At 37.1% G+C, this 22,924-nt stretch overlaps 1 long non-coding RNA gene across 2 annotated transcripts in view; it reads right to left on the bottom strand.

The window, feature by feature from the left end:
• Positions 1–726: 726 nt before the first annotated feature.
• The window catches only part of LOC139085065 (uncharacterized), a 113,118-nt gene continuing 90,920 nt past the window's right edge, over positions 727–22,924 (bottom strand). For both annotated transcript variants that reach the window (XR_011543071.1, XR_011543070.1), the window contains 3 exons: positions 7,719–7,864; positions 4,350–4,467; positions 727–3,073 (listed from right to left, as the gene is read on the bottom strand). This is a non-coding gene — a long non-coding RNA (uncharacterized lncRNA). The remainder of the gene's footprint in view (positions 3,074–4,349; positions 4,468–7,718; positions 7,865–22,924) is intronic.

Raw genomic sequence — 22,924 nt, 5'->3', positions numbered from 1 at the left:
CGCTATATCAGACAATGCTCTGCTGCTATTCATAGGGTTTCCATGGCCAATTTTTTTTCAGAGGGGGTAGCCAGGTTCTTCTTCCTACTCTGTCTTAGTCTGGAAGCTCCTCTGAAACCTGTCCATCATGGGTGATACTGCTGGTATTTGAAATATCAGTGGCACAGCTTTCAGCATCACAGCAACATGCAGCCACCACAATATGACAACCAACAGATGGGCAGTGTGGTTAAAAGTCAACATTTTTTTTTTTTTTAAAGATTTTATTTTTTTCCTTTTTCTCCCCAAAGCCCCCCAGTACATAGTTGTATATTCTTCGTTGTGGGTCCTTCTAGTTGTGGCATGTGGGACGCTGCCTCAGCGTGGTTTGATGAGCAGTGCCATGTCCACGCCCAGGATTCGAACCAACGAAACACTGGGCCGCCTGCAGCGGAGCGCGCGAACTTAACCACTCGGCCATGGGGCCAGCCCCAAAAGTCAACATTTTATAAATTATTTTAATAATTATATTATACTTAAAAATATAATATTTAATAAAATAAAATTTTAATAATTATTATAAAATATATGATAAGGCTATCTAAAACTATAAATGCTAGTTTGTACATATTTTATTTCCTTGAGCCAATATAATTTGAGTCTTATTTATCCCTTTTAGCTATCTTTACACATCAATTTAATAAGTGTCAAATGTCCTTGTCAAAATATACCAATGAAACATCGTTATTTTGTTTTCCTTTAGATTTATTCTTTAAATAAACCCCAAATTCTCTTGTAAGTACTGGATTCAAAGCATTGGAGAAGGTGGTCAATACCATACAGGTGAAAGAAGAGTAAACATAATATTATAGGAAGTGTCAAAATATTACGTATCTCATAATAAAGCTGCTGCCTCTAAAGATATAATATGCTTGTTAGAGTAATGAATCAATAGCATCCTCATTTTAATATACTGCTTATCCTAAGCACATTTCCTCAGTGTTGCTTCATCAATTGTGTACTGCTTGAATTTAATCTCACCAATTCACAATGGCATTTTCTCAGTAAGTGTACTCTTCTTCAGCTCTAGCTTTCAGTGGTAAAAGTAGCAAACTAACTTCACAAGTCTGCAATGACAACTCCAATTGCATTGAAATCACAAAATGAAAAAGGATCTTTTTATGTAATCATTAAACAATTTAGCTCTGAGTTATTATTGGCCTTGATAGTTGATTTAATATAAATTGTAATCAGAGTCATAGGGTATGAGACTGCAAAAATATAGTTTGATCTGTTGGACATAGTTGCTCTGTCCATTGGATTTCTTCTGTGGACATTTAGCTTCTTATATTTTATAAATCATTGAAACATGATTTTGGTTTTATGATAATATACACAAATTGTATGGTAGCTAGTTGACTGATTAGCATTTGTACCTCAAATTTTGTTCATTTATACAGAAAATTTGAACTTTTTGGAACAACAATACCTTAGTATTTCTCACTTCCTAATCTATAGACAGCCACCTCTCTGTCAGCATTTCTAACCTTAACACTAGTTGTAATTCTATATGTGTATGAGTTTATAAATGCAAATACATAGGCCCATATATGACATTTCTCTTAGCCTCACACATTTGTGGATATAATTGTATTCCTATTTCGCATAACTCAAATCCCACTCAACATGCACGCAAGACTCCAAAAAAGTTCATCTCACTTTACAGCAACACCAGAATATAAAGATCAAACCTCCCCAGGACTACCTGACGCTTCTTGGACTTGGGCTCTAATTCCCCAAGACTCCCAAGTGGTGCAGAGCAGCCGCTTCCACTACTTGCCAGTGATTCCTAGTAGTGGCACTGTTCCTGGGCATTCTTGCCTCTCTGATCATTTCTGTTTCCAAGCTCTATGATATCTGTCAGATATCCTTGACATTCTGCTTATCAGGCAGCCTGGATTCTCATTTTCAATGAACAATCACTTCAGTAGTCTCTGGGGAATTTCAGAAGGATGTCTTGTTCTTTTCCCTGCTGTACAGTGTATCTAAACAGTGCTGTTTGTACCTTAATAAAGAAGCTGTTACATTATTTTCTTACAGTACCTTTCCCTTGCAGCACCCACAGAGTTATGGCACAACTCTAATACCAGTAGTCATGCTGAGCCCCTCTCTCCCTGGCCCCAGTCTCTTATTGGATAGGAATTTTTGTGTGTCTGCCCCAAAAATATTCTGGAATATCCATGCATATGTAAACCTAAGTTTAAGTATGTTGGGACCTACTATACTCCTATCTGTATATATTTTAAGACAGCTTAACTAGGTTTTCTCTCCTCTCTCTTCACTATGATTCTCAGTCCCTTTTAGGCTCTGCTAAAAAAAAAGCAGCAGCAGCAGCAGAAGAAGAAGAGGAAGAAGAAGAAGAAAGAAAGTTTAAAGAAACAGACAAACATCTGGAACGGTGGGCTATAAAAACTCAGAACATTATAATTTGCCATAAACATATTCAAACACAATAAAGTGCTCTGAGGACTCTGAATTGAGCTATTCAGTCTAAATATCTTACACTGTTTCATGGCCAGAGGCTGGATCCAAATCACAGTTATTTGACTGGCAACTTTAAGGTGGGCTTATGGGAACCAGTCAATAAATAGAAATCAGAATAAGCTTAACCCCAATATGAAAAATATTCTGAAATTAAATTAATTTTATTAGTCTAAGTAACCCTATTTTCTGTATACAAGACAGCACATTTTTTAAACTCTATGGTTCTTACTGGATCATTGTATATTCATTCATTGTCAATGCATCATCAAGACAGTCTTGGATTTGCTGAAGCAATAACCAATTAGAAAATCTTAGTGGTTTATGGGGCCGGCCCGGTGGCACAGCGGTTAAGTTTGCACGTTCTGCTTCTCTGCAGCACAGGTTCGCCAGTTCGGATCCCGGATGCAGATGCAGCATGGCATGGCACACCATGCTGTGGCAGGTCTCCCACATATAAAGTAGAGGAAGATGGGCACGGATGTTAGCTTAGGGCCAGTCTTCATCAGCAAAAAGAGGAGGACTGGCAGTAGTTAGCTCAGGGCTCATCTTCCTCAAAAAAAAAAGGAAAGAAAATCTTAGTGGTTTAAAAAATCAAGAGTATGTGTCTCATTCAAGCTGCACATATGGCTGACAAAACTTCCACCATCTGAAACACTACCATTCACCTTGGAAGAGAGAAATGGAGTTTATCAAATTATGCAATCACTCCTAAATTTTATGCCCACCCATGTCTAACTGCAAATGGGTGGGGAAGTACCGGAATACTAGGATATTGGTGAACAAGGCACTGACTTCCACAGTTTGCCATTACGGTCATCAAATAAATTCAGAGCACCTTAACACTCAATATCAATCAATTTTCACAACCTTGTGAGATCATCTATATACCATTTTACAGACAAGGAAAATAGGGCTAAGTGACTTGTCCAAGGTGTGAAATAAAGACAACCCAAACGAGAAAAGCAAAGGCTGTTTATTCAGAATTTGCTACAGAAAGAGTCAACCATTGTTACTTGCATTTTAATAGAGACTCAAAGGCAGGGAGAGGTGTGGAGAAGCTTTATAGTGGAAAAAAGGGAAGGTTTAGGGGTGCCCTGATTGGAGGCTGTTGGCAAGGGGAAGTTGGAGGTGACTAACTAGAAGAGGGCATCCCATGTGATGGGTCTTTTTCTGGTTCATTCTAAGTGGAAAGAAGTGGAAAAATAGGGAAGCCAGCAGTTATGAATCAAGCCCTGACTATCTGGGCCTATTGCTGCAGAGGTTGTGGTTGACCTTCCTGGACTGGCTACAGCAGAGGTTGTGGGTTAGAGTTCTTTTGTAATATATAGTACAGCCTTTATCCGTTTTTATGTTTAGTCTCTCAATGTCTTTCATTTTCATTGGCCAAATCAAGTCACATGTCCTTGAATCACTTTATGGTAGAGGAGGATTTAAATATTGACTCATGACAATTGTAGTCAATGATTAAGATTCAAGAATAGTTTGTAAAAGCATATGTCTTTACGTAAATTTATAACAAGAGACAGTTCTTGTAGTCACTTGCATATAAAGCTATACTGATCTATTTCTTGGCCCAGGCAGATGTTTTCATCCATCATCTACATATTTTGGGATAGGCACAGAAAATTTCCATTTCATACTTAACAGTCAGTATGAAACCTCCTTCACAACCACAAATCTGCAAATCTCCTCTAATGTTAAAAATGTATATATATATGTGTGTGTAGATATGTGTGTATATATATATAACTGTATATGTATGTATACACATATATATAACACACATATATACATACACATTTATATATATATACATATGCACTCACCTATATAATTAGATCAAAGACAATTTATCATGAGCATGTTCGTCATCCTTCATCCCATCATTGTGGCTCTCTTGAGTTTAGACCATGAAGTAGATGATCAGAAATAGAGTACGTAAGCCTGAAATAGTCCATTTATAGTGAATAGATATCTTAGTACAGTGTAAAAATTATCTTTCATAACATAAATTTTTTGTCTTTAGTAAAAAACCCCAAAATACCCAGTCTAATTTGTGCCTTTTTTATAAAGCCAATAAAAAACTCAGAAAAATTATATTTATAATTTTATTGTTAATTAGCCCATTTATACCACGTAACTTGTGTAATTTAATACACATCAGATCAGCATATAAATAACAAAATTTTTCATAAGTAATAATAGAAATTAAAGTGTTCATTATCAAATGATTCATATTTTAAAGAGAAATCTTAATTTTAAGAAGGTTGCCAAAATATGAAATAGTGATGTAGTTACTTTCAATGAGTGTAATATTCACAGAGTACTGACAACATGTCTTTAATGCTATTTCTACATCCATAGTCTCTGAAGGATACACTATCTGTTCTCTCTTAAATACTATAGACATCAAGTACAGTGCAGTCCTATTGTTCCCATCACCCAGGACTCCTGGCTCTACTTACCCCTGCTGACTATGCCTTTTATTCTGAGGGGCTCTCCTCTGGGTCCTGTGTTGCTTTTTTCTCCTGGCCTCACTTCCTGTCTCCTATAGTGCCACACCACATGCTTCCCCAAGTAGGACACTTGGCGTCTCCGATTTGTTTTCTTCCTAGTCATTCTCTCTTCAGAGGACTTCAACTCCTTCCATGCCATGGACTATAATCTCTAAAGCCACAGATCCTGTTTTAGTCAATTTGGGCTGCTATAACAAATTACCATAGGCTGGGTGGCTTAAATAACAAACATTTATTTCTCAGAGTTCCAGAGGCCGGAAGTCTGAGATCAAGGTGCCAGTACAGTCAGGTTCTTGGTGGGACCCCTCTTCCTGGTTTACAGGTGGCTGTCTTCTTGTCCTATCCTCACATGACAGAGAACAAAGGGAGAGGAAGTAACCTTTCCATATCTCTTCTCAGGCATTCCTATTATAAGGTCACTAATCCCATTCATGAGGGCTCCACTCTCATCACCTAATCACCTCCCAAAGGTCCACCTCCTAATACCATCACCTTGGAGATTAGGATTTCAACATATGAATTTGAGGGGGACACAAACATTCAGTCTATTACAGGTCCCAAACTTTAATAAGAATCACCTGGGAAACTTGTTAAATTGCACACACCCAGGCCAGAGATGCTAACTGAGTAAGCCTCGATTTATGGCTGTACAAGTGCCCTAGGCATCTAAACTCAAGCTGGCCCTACTTTGATTTAGTAACTCACTCACCCACTCTATAATAGATATTTCTACATGGGTATTTAATAGACAACTCAAATGAAGCATATGTAAAAGAGAACTCCTAACCATTGTCAGGATCTTCCACCTGATCTGGCCCTTTCTTTCCTCTCTGAACTCATTTCTTCTCTCTTTCTCCTTCCTTCACTGTATTCAACAAGCCATTTTCTTTATCCACATTCCACACACACCAGCTCCTTCCAACCACAGGACTCTTACCAGTACTCTTTCTTCTGCTTGGATACCTTGTCACTATGGCTTTATCTGGGTCTCAAATAGCTCTTCCTCAGAAAGTCTTTCCTGTCCACTTTCCCTAGTGAACTTCCCCACGCCACCCATACCACACACCAGTTAGTCCTTATCTCATCATACTACTACTTCATTCATAGCTGTGCACGTAATCTGCTCTAACTTCTTCATTTGTTTTTTAACTTGTTTACTGTCTTTGTACCAATGATAGGCATATAAGCACTTGATAGCAAGGATCTTGTTTTGTTTTCTCTCCACTATAGACCCAGTGCTGGGCACAAGGAAGATATTAATCAGTAATGTTGGAAGGAAGGAAAGAAGGAGAGAAGGAAGGAAGGAAAGAAGAAAGAAAGGAAGGAAAACAAAAAAGGAAGAAGGAGGAAGGGGAGGAGGAGGGAGATGTCTTTGACATACAACCAATCTTCAAAATTCATCCTGTATTTTAGCATTCCTCATGTCCCTTTCCTTCTTCAGTTTTTTCATCCTACTTTTATCCAGTCCCTTAACAACTTAAACTTGCAGAGCAAAATAATTTGTTCAGATACTGATCCTTTCTTGTTTTCTATGCAGTAACAGATGAAAGGAAATAGAAAATGTTTTTCTTCCAAATAACCAAATCTTTAGTTTAGAATTTTGAGCTTCCTTGTCCCAGTGTATATGGCACAGTTAATGTCTGCTCCTTATTTAAACCCTTTCTGAATGAACCCTCAATGGAGGGTTTGGTGGGGTAAGCCTGAGATTTCATGTTAACCTGGTGGATGGAGATAAAGCCAAATTTAATTAAACTAAAAATATGATGTCCCTTGTCCTTGGGTAACATAGAAAAAATCTGTATCCATTACCCTCCATGACCAATTAGCTTTTGTGTATGTGTATGTGTGTGAGGAAAATTGGCCTTGAGCTAACATCTGTTGCCAATCTTCCTCTTTTTGCCTGAGGAAGATTGTTGCTGAGCTAACATCTCTATCAGTCTTCCTCTATTTTGTATGTGGGATGCCGCCACAGTATGGCTTGATGAACGGTGTGTAGGCACAGGCCCAGGGTTCTGAACCTGCAAAGCCCAGGCCATTGAAGCAGACTACATAAACTTAACCACTACAACACTGGGCTGCCCCCTACCCCTCAATTAGCTTTTTTTTTTTTTTTTTTAAGATTTTATTTTTTCCTTTTTCTCCCCAAAGCCCCCTGGTACATAGTTGTGTATTCTTCGTTGTGGGTTCCTCTAGTTGTGGCATGTGGGACGCTGCCTCAGTGTGGTCTGACGAGCAGTGCCATGTCCGCGCCCAGGATTCGAACCGACGAAACACTGGGCCGCCTGCAGCGGAGCGCGCGAACTTAACCACTCGGCCACGGGGCCAGCCCCCCCCTCAATTAGCTTTTTAAAAGATCTTCTTGAGCCAGCCCTGATGGCCAAGCAGTTAAAGTTTGGCGTGCTCCACTTTGGTGGCCTGGGTTCAGTTCCCAGGCATGGAACCACAGCACTCATCTATTAGTAGCCATGCTGTGGTGGTGGCTAATATAGAAGAACTAGAGGGACTTAAACTAGAATATACTACTATGTACTGGGGCTTTGGGGAGGAAAAGAAAAAGACAAAGATTGGCAACAGATGTTAGCTCAGGGAGAATCTTCCCTAGCAAAAAAAGAAGAAAGGATCTCCTTGCCTCTAGCAATCACACATATTATAAAACTAACAAAATAACCAGTTACTTACCTTTTCCAAGACAGGAAAGCTGCATGATGTCATAGAGGCTGTTCTTGACAGGAGTCTGTAGCTTATAGGGAGAAGGTGGGACCGCAAATATTTGGGAAACCGACAGACTGGATCCTACGCACTTTACCACTTAAGTTTCTTCATCCCTAGAATGGGAATAAAATATTACTTATCTCATATGACTATTATGATAATGTAATCAGTTATGATATGAAAAGCATTTAGGAAGTGCTCATTAAATATTAGTTATTATAATTCAATTTAGAATTCTTGATTTTCCATATCTGATTCTAGCCATGCTTATTTTAAGCTTTTCCTAATTACTCCTACACAACAGTGATCTCTTTCTCTCTGTTTTGCTATTATTCATGTACTACATCATTTTCCACTTTAAATAATAATTGTTATTGTGATTATAATAATTATAATGTACAAACTATATGTTAATAACAAGTCATTGCTTTCTATAAGTCCCCTAAAGTCTTTTTAATAAATGTCATGATACCAATTACATCTGTTGATTACAATTTTATTTATTTATTATTAATTTTAATCTTGCTAAGTGTTTGCACTAAACTAAGGAGGCTTTTAAAACTCTAATTGATAATGTTATCCTATACATTTGTACTCATTGCCACTATGTGCTCGTCAGTGCTAGGGAATTCGGTATTTTATGAGTTTGGCCTTCAAATTAAGGTGAACATTTATCAATAAATCAAAAGTTAGAGGATAAGTAAGGGACAAGATCATCTAGACAAATATCCCCCAAATAAATTTTAATTTAATGAGATAAATATGACATACAAAATAATATTAAAATTATTTTAGGCCATATAAATACCTATTTTAAGCTATTTTTGTGTACAAAGGACTAAGATATTAGCATCATTTCACCTCTCCTTTTTACAACTAAAAATTGGTATCCATCCATAAACAAAAGTGCCTCTGTGGCAGTTGTGGGATCCAGCACCACATGCCTAGAGACGGGAGGAGTCTTGCCCACCTGTGCATTGGGTAGTAGGCAGACAAACCTTGGTATGGGTGTGGAACCAGCAGAAGGCAGCAAACTGGTATTAACCCCTGTCAGCCACAGTCAGGGAAAAACTGGAGAGTGCTAACTTGAGTAGACACCCATAAATGAGAGACTTTGTAGAAGTCTAGTCTTCTCAAGGAGAGATTCCGGCACTCTACTGGAGCAAATATACATATGTATATATATGAGTTTGATGCATTGGAGAGGGTAAGAGGGAGGGTACAGTGTGGGGATGAATTAGCCTGCAGCAACCTCTGCCAATAAGGAAAGGGAGAGTGGTAAGTGAGGACTTGCCTTCCCCAGCCATATGGGATGATGTTAGAGAAACGTGTTTCTGTCTAGCAGCAACCAGAGTATTGACACAGGTACTCCATGACTGGAGAGACGGAGGAGATCAGGAAAGAAACAGAGAACATTATCAAAGAGCATTAAAGGGACATGGTTCCTGCAGACTGTGTTCAGGACTCTAGCAGGAAACCTACCCATGAACCAATGGGAGAACTTCACCTGAGAATCTGCCCACCTGGCACAAAGGCAACCCCAAATACCCCAAGTGCCAAACCCACAACTCCCCTCACTCTGTAGGGGGCTTCTTGTGCATCGTCATGAGTACAACAGCAAGAGCAATCTCCAGCAAACAGGGAATGTGCTCAGAAAATCAGGCCAGGGTCTGTGGGCAAGGGAGTGACAAATAAAATTGGCAAGCAATAGGATATATTGGAGTATATGAGGAAGCCATTTGGTGTAAACCTAATTTGGCTTGACCTTGTTTTTCCAAAAGGACCTGACCCCGTGGCCATTGAGTATGCATTGTATATCTGCTTTACACATTCCCTATGGCAATAACAAAGGCCCTTGAGATAAAGGTGTAACTGCCCTCCCCTCCCAATTTTGGCATTTCCTTAAGGATTAAGTATCTTTCCTTAGGCTAGGAACTGATTGCTGTGCTCACCTGTGACCACTCAGCTCAAGACAACAGACTTGCTTCCTGCTGTGCCCGCCAAGATAGCAGACCCCCTACCTGCTGTGTCCATCGAGCACTGTGCCGACAGGGCAATCTTGTGACTATTGTGGGAGGGACATTACAATCAGTTGTGAAACATCCTGTTTGAGGGTATATAACCACTCTGTATACCTCATTTCTTTGGTGCCCTTTCTTCCTTCAGGAAGAAAGGCGTCGGGCCATGGTCCTCAGATTTTAGCTCAGAATAAACTCTCCCAAATTTTCATTTATAGATTGGTTATGGATTATTTTCATCAACAGGAGAAACCACAAACTTTAGCTGTATTGCCACTTTCTGGAAAACAAAAGCAAGGTTTCCAGCAGCCAAACTGATGAATTATAAAATCCAGAGAAGGCATACAAGCTTAAGAATTCAGCCACAAGAGGGAGTAAGACACATGAAGCAGGTTTATCCATACAAGGTTGGAGAAAATCCCAGATATAAGCAGGACCACCAAAAAATATCTTTCACCTGAAGACAACTAATAAAGATCTAAGAAAGTGTCTGCTACTTCAAATGCAAAAACACCAATGTAAGACTCCAAAGAAGATGAAGAATCAAGGAAATATGTCATCACAAAAAATAACAATAATCCTTCAGCAGGTGAACTCAAACACACAAACTTTTGCTATTTAGGTGATAAAGAATTCAAACACCTGTTATGAGGAAACACAACAAGGTATAACAAAACACAGACAATTCAAATAAATCAGGAACACAATACATTAACAAATTGGAAAAATTAACAAAGAAAGAGAAATCATAAAAAAGAACCAAAAAGAAATTCTGGAGCTGAAAAATTCAATGAATGAATTTAAAAATGCAATAGAGAACATCTATAGCAGAATAAAACAAACAATAGAGAAAATAAGTAAGATAAAGACCTGGCTTTGAAATAATCCACTCAAATGAGGACAAAGAAAAAAAGGATGAAAAAGAGCAAAGAAAGCCTATGTGAGCTGTGGGACACCATCAAATGTACAAATATTAGAATAACTTGAGTTCCAGAAAAAGAAGAAAGAGAGAAAAGGGTGAAAGTTTATTAAAAAATAATACATGAGAATTCCCCAAACCTGGGGAGAGACTTGGCTATCCAAGTTTAAGAAGCTAATAACTCATCCCATTATCTCAATGCAAAATGACCTTCTCCAAGACATGTTATAATGAAACTGTCAAAAACCTAATACAAAGAGAGAATCTTGAAAGTAGAATGAGGATAAAAGATTATAACCTACAACAGAACCACAGTGAGGATATCATCTGCTTTCTCAGCAGAATGCTAAAGGGCAGGAGAGAGTGGAATTACATATTGAAAGTGTCAAAAGACAAAATTGCCAACCAAAAATACTTGATCTGGAAAAGTTATCCTTCAGACATGAAAGAGAAATCAAGACTTTCCCAGACAAATAAAAAGATGATGGAGTTTATCACCACCAGACCTGTCTTGCAAGATATGCTGAAAGGAGTTCTTCAAGTTAAAATAAAAAAAATGGTAAAGTCACATGAAAATATACAAAAAATACAACACACTAGTAGAGGTAAATATGGAGTCAGATTTAGAAAACTCTTTCTGAAATAGGATGATGTGTTAACTTCTTGACTATAAAGCTTAAAGCAAAAGAATTTAAAAATAACTATAGCTACTATAATTTGTAAAAGAATATACAATACAAAAAGAGGTAAACTGTGACATCAAAAATATAAAAGGAGAGAGTAAAAGGGTGAAGCTTTGGTATGTGATTGAAGTTAAGTTGTTATCAGCTTAAATCAGATTGTTTTATCTATAAGGTATATTATGTAAGCCTGATGGTAAACACAAAACAAAAACATACAGTGATGCACAAAAGACACAGAAAGCAAAATATGAGTATATCATAAAGACAAATCACCAATTCACAAAGGTAGGGAGAAAGAGGAAAAAAATAATAAACTACAAAACAGCCAGAAAGCAATTAATAAGATGGCTTCAGGGTCCGGCCCCATGGTCGATTGGTTAAGTTCATGCACTCCACTGCGGTGGCCCAGGGTTTCACTGCTTCGGATCCTGGGCGCAGACATGGCACCACTCATCAGGCCACGTTGAGGCGGCATCCCATATGCCACAACTAGAAGGACCTGCAGCTAAGATATACAAGTACGTACCAAGGGGGATTTAGGGAGATAAAGCAGGAAAAAAAAAAAAGAAGGATTGGCCACAGTTGTTAGCTCAGGTGCCAATCTTTAAAAAAAAAAGAAAAAATTATTGCAACTGTAAATAAATCAAATTCACCAATCAAAGGCACAGAGTGACTGAATAGATGGAATCAGAAAAGAAGACCTAACACAACAATATGTCGCCTACAACAGACTCACCTCACCTTTAAGCACACACATAAATGCAAAGTGAAGGGATAAAAAAAGATTCTCCATGCAAGTGGAAACCAGAAGAATATCGAGTAGCTACACTTATATCAGACAAAATAGACTTTAATTCGAAAACAATAACAAGAGACAAAGAAGGTCATTATATAAGATAAAAGGGTCAATTCATCAAGAAAATATATCCTAAACATATATGGGAGTACATAAATGTATCAAGCAAATACTAAAAGATCTGAAGGGAAAAATATATGACAACGTAATAATATGAATAATATGAATAATAATGAAGTAGAGGACTTCAGTACTCCACTTTCAGCAGCGGATAGATCAAGGTAGAAAATCAACAAGGAAGCATTGGATTTAAATCATAATTTAGAACAAATGGACCTAACAGACATTTATAGAACATTTCATCCAGCAGAAACAGAATAGATATTCTTCTCATGGGCACACAGAAAATCCTCCAGAATAGATGATATGATAGGCCAGAAAACAAGCCATAGCCAATTTAAGAAGATTGAAATCATACTAAGTATCTTTTCTGGTCACAGTAATATGAAACTAGAAATCAATAATAGGAGGAAAAGTGAATAGACGTTTTCCCAAAGAAGACATCTAAATGGCTAACAGGTACATAAAAGATGCTCAACATCACTTATCATCAAAGAAACATCAAATCAAAATCACAATGAGCTATCACTTCACATCTGTTAGAATGACTATCATCAAGGAGACAAGAGATAAGTATTACTGAGGATATGGAGTAAAGAAAACCCTTGTAAAAGGTTAGAGGGAATGTAAATTTGTACAAGCACTATGGAAAACAGTATAGAGGTTCTTCAAAAATTAAAATTATGGGGTGGCCCCATGGCCTAGTATTTAAATTTAGCATGTTCCACTTCAACTGCCCAAGTTTGGCTCCCAGGTGCAGACCTACACCACTCATCAGTGACCATGCTGTTACAGCAACCCATATACAAAAAATAGAGGAAGACTGGCACAGATGTGAGCTCAGTGCAAATCTTCCTCAGCAAAAAAAAAAAAAAAAAAAACACACCTAAAACTATAGCTACACTGTAGTCCAGTAAACCTCCTTCTAGGTCTATATCCAAAGTAAATGAAAATGGCATATCCAAGAGATACCTGACCTCCCATGTTTATTGCAATATTATTTACAATGACGAAGATAGGAAACAGCATATGTGTCCATCAGCAGACTAATTGATAAAGAAGATGTAGTATGTGTGTGTATATAGAGAGAGGGGAAGACATATACAATGGAATATCATTCAGCCATGAGAAGGAAGGAAATCTTGTCATTTGCAACAACATGGATGGATCTTGTGGGCACTATGCCAAGTGAGATAAGCCAGACAGAGAAAGACAAACACTGTACGATATCACTAAAATGTGAATTTATAAAAGCCAAACTTGTAGAAACAGAGAGTAGAATGGTGTTTACCAGGGGCTGGAGGATGAGCAAACTTTAAATGTGCAGCCTTAAGATGAATTGTTATGGAGCTCTAATGCACAACATAGTGATTATAGTCAATAGCACTGTATTAGATACTTCAAATTTGCTAAGAAGAGGTGACATAAGCATCATGGCAGAGTGATATGTTCCCTTTGTCTCTTCCCTCTAAGTTACAACCAATAGGACATCCACAGATTAACAAAGGACGCTTTGCAAAGCACACTAGAATGCCTTAAAGATCCATACATCTATACATCTGAAGGTGGGTGGACTGGACCTTGTTGGGGTGGTAGAACCAAGGGAGCAATGACTGCAGCTCCTGAGACTGGGGGATCTAGGAACTGAGGCTTCATCTGCAACCAGAAGCCCCAGGAACTGTGGTAGCACCTGCAAACAGAAGCCCCAGGGAGCCAGGCAGCCCACACTCCCAGAGGTGCCAGGAATTGCTGCAACACCCATGACCAACTGCTCCAGGAGCCACAATGCTGCCTGCAACTCAGCAGACTCCCACTCCTTCCAGTGGCAGTGCCTTTGACCCAGCCCTTCCAGCGGCAAGTGCTGCATCCAAGACCCCAGTACTCCTGGCAGTGGTGATGGTACCTGTGACCTGAGGTTCTAGGAACCACAGTGGTAACTCACAACTCTGCCTCTTCCCCTTCCCCAGCAAGGACAGGTGGCCTCCAGGACCTGAGGTTACAGGGACCACAGTGGTGTCTAAAACTCAGCCTCACTCCAACCCAGCAGCAGCACCTTTGACACCAGCCCACCCAGCAGCAATGCTGCATACAAGACCTTGGGCTCCCAGCAGTAGTGATGGTGCCCCTGACCTGAGGGTCCAGGAACCGCACTAGTGCCTGAGACCAGACGCTCCAGGAACCTTGGCAGTGCTCATGACCCAGATACCCCTCCCCTCCATGGCAGTGGCAGTGTCACCTGTGGCCCCAGCCCACTTAGCAGTATCAATAACACCAGTGAAACAACTGTCTCCAGAAAACCTGGGAGCAGTAGCCCAGATGGCATATATGTCAGCACAGCCACAGCCCATGGACAGCCCAGTAACAGTGATAGTGGAGCAAACAACTCTTTTCCTCCACCCCAGCTGCAAAGGTATGTGGAACATTTACCGACCCCCACCCCTCCGCCCTGCCACCTGTGGCAGCAGCAACTTCAGACCTAAAAAACCCAGACATTGCAGAGGTGATCCTTTTTCCCCATCCCACTCTACCCCTCCCCAACACAGCAGTATGGGAACATGCAACCCAGGCAATTCTGGAAACAGCAGAGGTACTCTCTAGCCTGTTGACCTTGGTATCAATGCCTGCAATTTCAGAAACACCATAAGCAGCAAGGTATCAGCAACCTCAGAGCCACAAGCAGCACAAGGAGGGCACTGATTACACCTCTGCCAGAGCCAGTGGAGAGTGAAAAGTACAGGCCCTTAAATACAACAAGAAGCAGCTCAGAATCAATATAAAAGAAGCCTTTCCCAAATAAGAAAGGTGTTTGCTACCACAAATATGCCAGCAGAGGAAGAACTTATCAAGCACAGTGAAAAACTACAGTAACAGATATCACAAAATGACAATTCTCCAGAAACCAAACTTGAAGTCACAGAAGATTGTGACCTAACTGACAGAGAATTCAAAAGAATTCTGTCCTGAAGAAACACTATGAGCTACAAGAAAACTCAGAAAGACATTTTAATAGGCTCAGGAATAAAATTAATGAACAGAAGGAGTATTCACCAAATAGATTGAAACTCTAAAGAAAGAACTAAACGGAAATTCTGGAACTGAAGCACTCAACAAAAGAAATGAAGAATAAAGTAGAAAGCAGAAGATATGACAGAGAATTAGGGAGCTCAAAGACAGAAATCTGGAAATAATCAAGGTGAAAGAGGAGAGAGAACTAACCTTTTTTTAATGGAGAATTTTATGAGAAATACCTGACTTGATTAGGAAAAGCAGCATAAAGATAAAAGGTATCCCAAAAGGAGAAGAGAGAAACAAGAGAGCAAAGAGCTTATTCAAAGAAATAATAGCTGAGAACTTCCCAAACCTGAGGAAAGACCTGGATATACAAATACATAAAGTTAATAGAACACCTATTTATCTCAGTGGAAAAAGACCTTCTCCAAGGCACATTATATTAAAACTGTCAAAAGTCAATGACAAAGAAAGTATATTAAAGGCAGGCAGAGAAAAAAGACAATAACCTCCAATGGCCCCCTCATTAGACTACCAGTGATTTCTCAGCAGAAATTTTATAGGTCAGGAGAGGGTAAAATGATATATTCAAAATATTGAAAGACTGTCAGCCAAGAATACTGTATCCAGTAAAGTTATCTTCCAAATATGAAGGCGAAATAAAGGCTTTTCCAGGCACACACACACACACACACAAAGCTGAGGGAGTTTATGGCCACTAGATCTGCCTTATAAGAAATTTGAAAAGAGCTCTCCTATCTGAAATGTAAAGGCAAAGTTATACAAAACTTCAAGAAAGGTGATAAATACACAGTTAGAATCAGAATATTGCAACTCTATATCAGAATAGGTTGGTAAAACACATACTCATAATGTAAAAGCTAAAGTGAAAGAAACATTAAAAATAACTATAACCACTAAAATCTGGTAACAAAGTCACAAAACAAAAAAAGGTTAATTTGTGACAACAATAACATAGAAGAGGAAGAGGAAAAGGACATAATCTGCATAGGCAAACAAAGAAAAAGTACTATCAGAAGAAAAAGGGCTATCTCATCTATGAGATCTTTTATACTAACCTATGGCAATCACAAAACAAAAATTCAAAGCAGAGTCACAAAACATAAAAGAAGAGGAAACTGAAAAACACATCACAGAAAACCACCAAATTGAAATGGCAGACATAAAAATAAGGAAGAAGAAATAGTGGAAATAGAGAGAAACCAAAAAACAATAGATAAAACGGCAATACGGAGTCCTCATATATCAATAATTGCCCTAAATTTAAAAGGATTGAATTCTCCAATCAAAAGACACAGAGTGAATGGATGGATTAAAAAACAGACCCAACAATATGCTGCCTCCAGGAGACTCATCTCAGCTCTAAAGAGAAAGATAGGCTCAGAGTGAATGGATGGAAAATGATACTCCAATAAAATGGCAACCAAAAGAAAGTGAATGTAGTCATACTTATATCAGACAAAATAGACTTTGAGCCAAAAAAGATAGGAAGAAACAAAGATGAACATTATATGATGACAAAGGGAACAATCCACAAAGAAGACATAAATGTATTAATATACATGCACCTAACATAGGAACACCAAAGTATACAAAATAATAACAGATCTATATAAAGAGAGAAATTAACAGCAACACAATAATAGTTCAGGACTTTAATGCCCCACTTACATCAACGTATAAATCATCCACACAGAAAGCCAACAAGGAAACATCAGCCTTAAATGAAACACTAGTCAAGAGGGACTTAATAGGTATATAAAGAACATTGGATCCAAAAGTAGCAGAACACACATACTTCTCAAGTGCACATGGAACATTGTCAAATATAGACCATATTTTGGGAAACAAAGAAAGTTTCAATAAATTTAAGAAGATTGAAATCAGCAGCCAGCCCTGTGGCTGAGCAGTTAAGTTCACATGCTCCATTTTGGCGGCCAAGAGTTTCACTAGTTTGGATCCTGGTTGTGGACATGGTACCATTCCTCAAGCCATGCTGAAGTGGCATCCCACATAGCACAACTAGAAGGGCTTACAACTAGAAATACAAGTATGTACTGCAGGGATTTTGGGAGAAGAAAAAGGAAAAAAAAGATTGACAAAAGATGTTAGGTCAGGTGCCAATCTTTAAAAAAAAAGGAAGATTGAAATCATATCAAGTATCTTTCCCAACCATAAGGACATGAAACTAGAAATTGACTACAAGAAGTGGGCTGGTAAAGTAACAGATATTGTGGAGATTAAACAACATGTTAGTGAACAACCGATGGATCAACGAAGACATCAATGGAGAAATCAAAAAATACCTGGAGACAAATGAAAGCACAATATATCAAAATCTAGGGGATGCAGCAAAAAGTGGTACTAATAGGGATGTTTATAGCAATACAGGCCTACCTCAGAAACAAAATAAATCTCAAATAAACCATCTAACACTGCCGTAAAGGAAGTAAAAGAAGTAGTAACAAAACCCAAAGTCAATAGAAGGAAATAAATGATAAAAATCAGAGTGGAAATAAATGAAATAGAGACTAGAAAGACAATTGAAAAGATAATAAAACTAAGATCTTGTTCTTTGAAAATATAAACAAAATTGATAAACCATTAGTTAGACTCAGTAAGAAAAAAGGGAGAAGAAAAATAAAATCAGAAATGAAAGAAGAGAAATTATAATGGATATTGCAGAAATACAAAGAATTTTAAGGGACTACTATACCCCAACAAATTGGATAGCCTAGAAGAAACAGATAAATTTTTAGAATCATACAACCACCCAAAACTGAATCAAGAAGAATAGAGAATCTTCACACACCAATCACCAGTAAAGAGGTTGAAACAGTAATCAAAAAGTTCCCAGAAACAAAAGTCCAGAACCAGATGGCTTCTTTGATGAATTCTACCCAACATTCAAAGATTTAATATTTATCCCTCTCAAGCTCTTCTAAAAAATTGAAAGGAAGGGGTTCTTCCTAACTTATTTAATAAGGCTAACAGTACTCTGATACAAAAACCAGACAAGGACAATACGAAAAGGGAAAATTACAGGCCGATATCACTGATGAACATAGATGTAAAAATCCTAAACAAAATAATAGCACATTGAATAAAACAATACATTTTAAAAAAGCATATACCACAATCAAGTAGGATTTATTCTAATGACACAGAGATGACTCAACATCAGCAACTCAATCAATGGGATACACCACATTGACAAAATGAAGAATAAAAATCTCACCATCATCTCAAGAGATGCAGAGAAAGTATTTGACAAAATTCAGTATCCATTTATTATAAAAACCCTCAATAAAATGAGTATAGAAGGAAAGTATCTCAACATAATAAAGGCCATATACAACAAACTCACAGGTAACATCATACTCAATGGTGAAAAACTGAAAGCCTTCTAAGTACAAGAAGATGACAAGGATACCCACTCTCGCCATTCTTATTCAAAATAGTATTGGAAGTACTAGACAGAACAATAAGGCCAGAAAAAGAAATAAAATGTACCCAGATTGGAAAGTATAAAATAAAACTTGTCACTATTTGTGGATGACATGATTTTATACAAAGAAAATCCTGAAGAGGGGCTGGCCTGGTGGCACAGTGGTTAAGTTCATGTGGTCCAAATCGGTGGCCTGGGATTCACAGGTTCAGCTCCTGGGAGTGGACCTACAAACTGCTCATCAAGCCATGCTGCGGAAGGATCCCACATACAAACACAGCAAGATTGGCACAGATTTTAACTCAGGGACAATCTTCCTCAAGCAAAAAGAGGAAGATTGGAAACAGGTGTTAGTTTTAGGGCCAATCTTCCTCACTAGAAAAAAGAAAAAGAAGAAAACCCTAAAGAATCTACAAAAATATTATTAGAAATAATTAAAATAAATAGTAAATTTTCAGGGTAGAAAATCAACATACAAAAATAATTTGTTTCTATAGACTAAGAATAATCTAGCAAAAAAAGAAATCAAGAAGATAATCCCACTTACAATTGCAACAAAATGAATAAAATACCTTGGAATAAATTTAACCAAGGAGGTGAAAGCCTTCTATACTGAAAACTATAAGGCATTGTTGCAAGAAATTGAAGATATAAAGAAATGGAACAATATTCCATTCTCACAGATTAGAAGAATTAACATAGTTAAAATGTCCATATTACCTAAAGCAATCCTCAGATTCAATGCAATCTCAATCAGAATCCCAATGACATTTTTCATGGAAATAGAACAAAGAATCCCAACATTTATATGGAACAAGAACAGACCCAGAAGAGCCAAAGCAATCCTGAGAAAAGAGAATAAAGCTGAAGGTATCACACTCTGTGGTTTCAAAATATGCTACAAAGCCATTTAATCAAAACAGCATGGTACTAGCAGAAAAACAGACACACAGATCAATGGAACAGAACAGAGATCCCAGACATGAACCCACACATCTATGGACAGCTAATTTTTGACAAAGGATGTACAATGGAGAAAAGAAAGTTTCTTCAATAAATAGTGTTGGGAAAACAGGATAGCCACTTGCAAAAGAATGAAAGTAGATCACTCTCTTATACCATATGCAAAAATTAACCGAAAGTGGATTGAAGACTTGAATATAAGGCCTGAAACCATAAAAATTCTAAAAGAAAACATAGGCAGTACACTTTTTGACATCAGTCATAACATTACATTCTTGAATATGTCTCCTCCAGCAAGGGAAACAAAGGGAAAAATAAACAAATGGCACTACATGAAAACTAAAAACCTTCTGCACGGCAAAGGAAACCATAAACAAAATGAAAATACAACCTACCAATTGGGAGAAGATGTTTGCAAAGCATATATCTGATAAGGGATTAATATGTAAAATATATAAAGAACTCATACAACTCAACAGCAAAAAACTTACAACTTGATTAAAAAATGGGCAGAGAATCTTAACAGAAATTATTCCAAAGATATAAAGATGGCCAACAGGCTCATGAAAAGGTGTTCAATATAACAAATTATTAGGGGAATGCAAATCAAAACCACAAGAGATATCACCTCACGACTGTCAAAATGGCTACTATTATAAAGACAAGAAATAACAAATGTGGAGAAAAGGGAAATTTCATACATTGTTGGTAGGAAGATAAACTGGTGCAGTCGCTATGGCAAACAGTATGGAGATTTTTTAAAAATTAAAAATAGAACTACCATGTGATCCAGATATTCCATTTCAGGTTATTTATCCAAAGAACATGAAAACACTAATTTGAAGAGATATGTGCACCCCTATGTTCATTGCAGCATCATTGACAATAGCCAAGACTTGGAAGCAACATATTAAAATATTTCAAAGATTGTATAGATAGTTTTCTTAAAAGAGTACACTTTTTATGTCACCCAAAGAACACGTAATAATTGTTAGTTAGCAACAGAACTGATTTAAGTATGTGTAACCAGAGGAAAGTATGAGTATTTATTTTTTGAAATACAATAGAAACATATAATACATATATACACTTACATGTAATTTTTTTCTAGTCTCTGAATAGTTGAAAAACACACTGATAAGGAGAACAGATCAGTGGTTACCAAGGGGAAGAAGTTGGGGGGTGGCAAAACTGGTAAAGGGTCACTTTTGTATGGCGATGGTAGACAACTAGACTTTTGGTGGTGAACACAATGTAGTCTATGCAGAAATAGAAATATAATGATGTACACCTGAAATTTATATACTATAGTAAACCAAGGTTATCTCAATAAAAAAAAAAATTGCCAAGAAACTGGATCTTATATATTCTCACCACAAAAAATAAATGGTAATTATTTGACATGATTGAGACGTTAGCTAAAGGCTCAGATGGTAATCATATAGCAACATATAAATATATCAAACGAACACATTATATACCTTAAATTTGCATGATGGTATATGTTAATTATATCTCAATTTTTTAAAATATTTCTAATTATAAATAATTCTGAGAGTTTTCTCTAATTTGCAAGGACCACTCATTCTCCTGGGATAACACCATGCTTATTAACTTACTAATAATTTTATTTTCCTTTGTTGATCATTTATTTTTCACATATTAAAGTACTGCACAGATTGTATAGTTTTCTTAAATGAGTATGGTTTCTATACCACCCAAAGAAAATGTAATAATTGTTATTTAGCAACAGAATGGATTTAAGTAAATATGTGTAACCATGGGAAAGTATGGGTATTTATTATTTGAGATACAATGTTATCATATAATAATATTATATATATACTATGCACATAATTTTTTTCTAGTCTCTTTGTATATTTTAAAATTAAACTTTGAGCACTTATAAACAATCCCTGGACAGTTTTCACATCCATTTCATTTCTGAAATCTAATAAGTACAGTTAAGATTTTCTATCTCTGCTTTTAATCTACTAAATCACTTTTTCTAAAAGCAGAGTATTTATAATATTCTATGAACCATTTTATTATTCCAGAAGGTCCCCTTTTCTTTCATGTTAGAAGTACTTATCAGCAAAGGGAGCTTCTTTGGTATGCTGTTTTTTCCTTCCTTATTTCTTTGTTTTCCTAGTGTTTTGACATATTCTGTTTTCCTAGTCCCCTTGATATCTAAAAAAAGCTCAGCTTCAAAAGCAGTAGAATATGAAATTATTTTAAAGTTTATGCTTTCAGCTTTTTATGTCTTCTACAAGCGAGCTTTGTTGGTTGGAGAAATAAAACAATCTGTCTCTATATCCTCTCATCTTCTCCAAATCCAAATTTATCAAACACAGGACTTTCCTATATATAAATCAACATAATGTGGGGACATGACTTATTTTCAGTAATAAAACGGAGTGGAGTGAAATGGATCAGAATGTGGTCAGAAGATAATATTTGACTTCTCAATATGAACACTCCTACTCTGTGATGAAAGAATATTTAATGTTTAGGTAAAGAAATCCTAGAATGTATAGGGATCTACTAAACTGTAGTGGCAGGACTTTGAAATTATGAATGCAATGACATATCCTGGACTATTTTCAATAAATATAGAATTGTCAATTTAGTTTTTAATAGAAAAGTAGAATTTCATTTTCAAACATGTGATCAAATACCATTTGGTCACAAAATTTAATTTTCCCTTGGTGAGCTGATTCATTTATTCTGATGTATTCTTGTTTCCTTCCTGTGATCAAAAATTCCATTTCAAAGATGCCATGGTAATTTTGAGAAAGAGAGCAGGGCACGGAGAGGTGGAGGACTGTTACTTGCATTATAATATTTTCTGCATTATTTGACTTTCAACTGTGTACAAGCATTAATTTGATTAAAATTAGTTTTACATAATATTTTCCTATTATTACTATATGATAAAACTGTTATATCTATTAACTGGAGAAAATAATTTATTCAGTAAACGTGGTAAATGTATAACTTACTAGGGAGATCTCATCAAGATGGCAGTGTAGGCAGACTCTGAACTCACCTGTCCCACAAATACAACCAGTTTACAACTATTCTTGGGAAAATTAACCTAGAGAGAAACTGAAAACTGGATAAAAACAACCCCCATAAAAAGGGACAATACTGACTGAGGCTGAAGAGGCAGAAATTCCTTCTGGAGTGAAAGAAA

Source organism: Equus przewalskii, chromosome 8 (assembly GCF_037783145.1).
Source record: "Equus przewalskii isolate Varuska chromosome 8, EquPr2, whole genome shotgun sequence".
In the NCBI taxonomy this organism is placed as follows: domain Eukaryota; kingdom Metazoa; phylum Chordata; class Mammalia; order Perissodactyla; family Equidae; genus Equus; species Equus przewalskii.
This window is presented reverse-complemented; position numbering and strand designations above follow the sequence as displayed.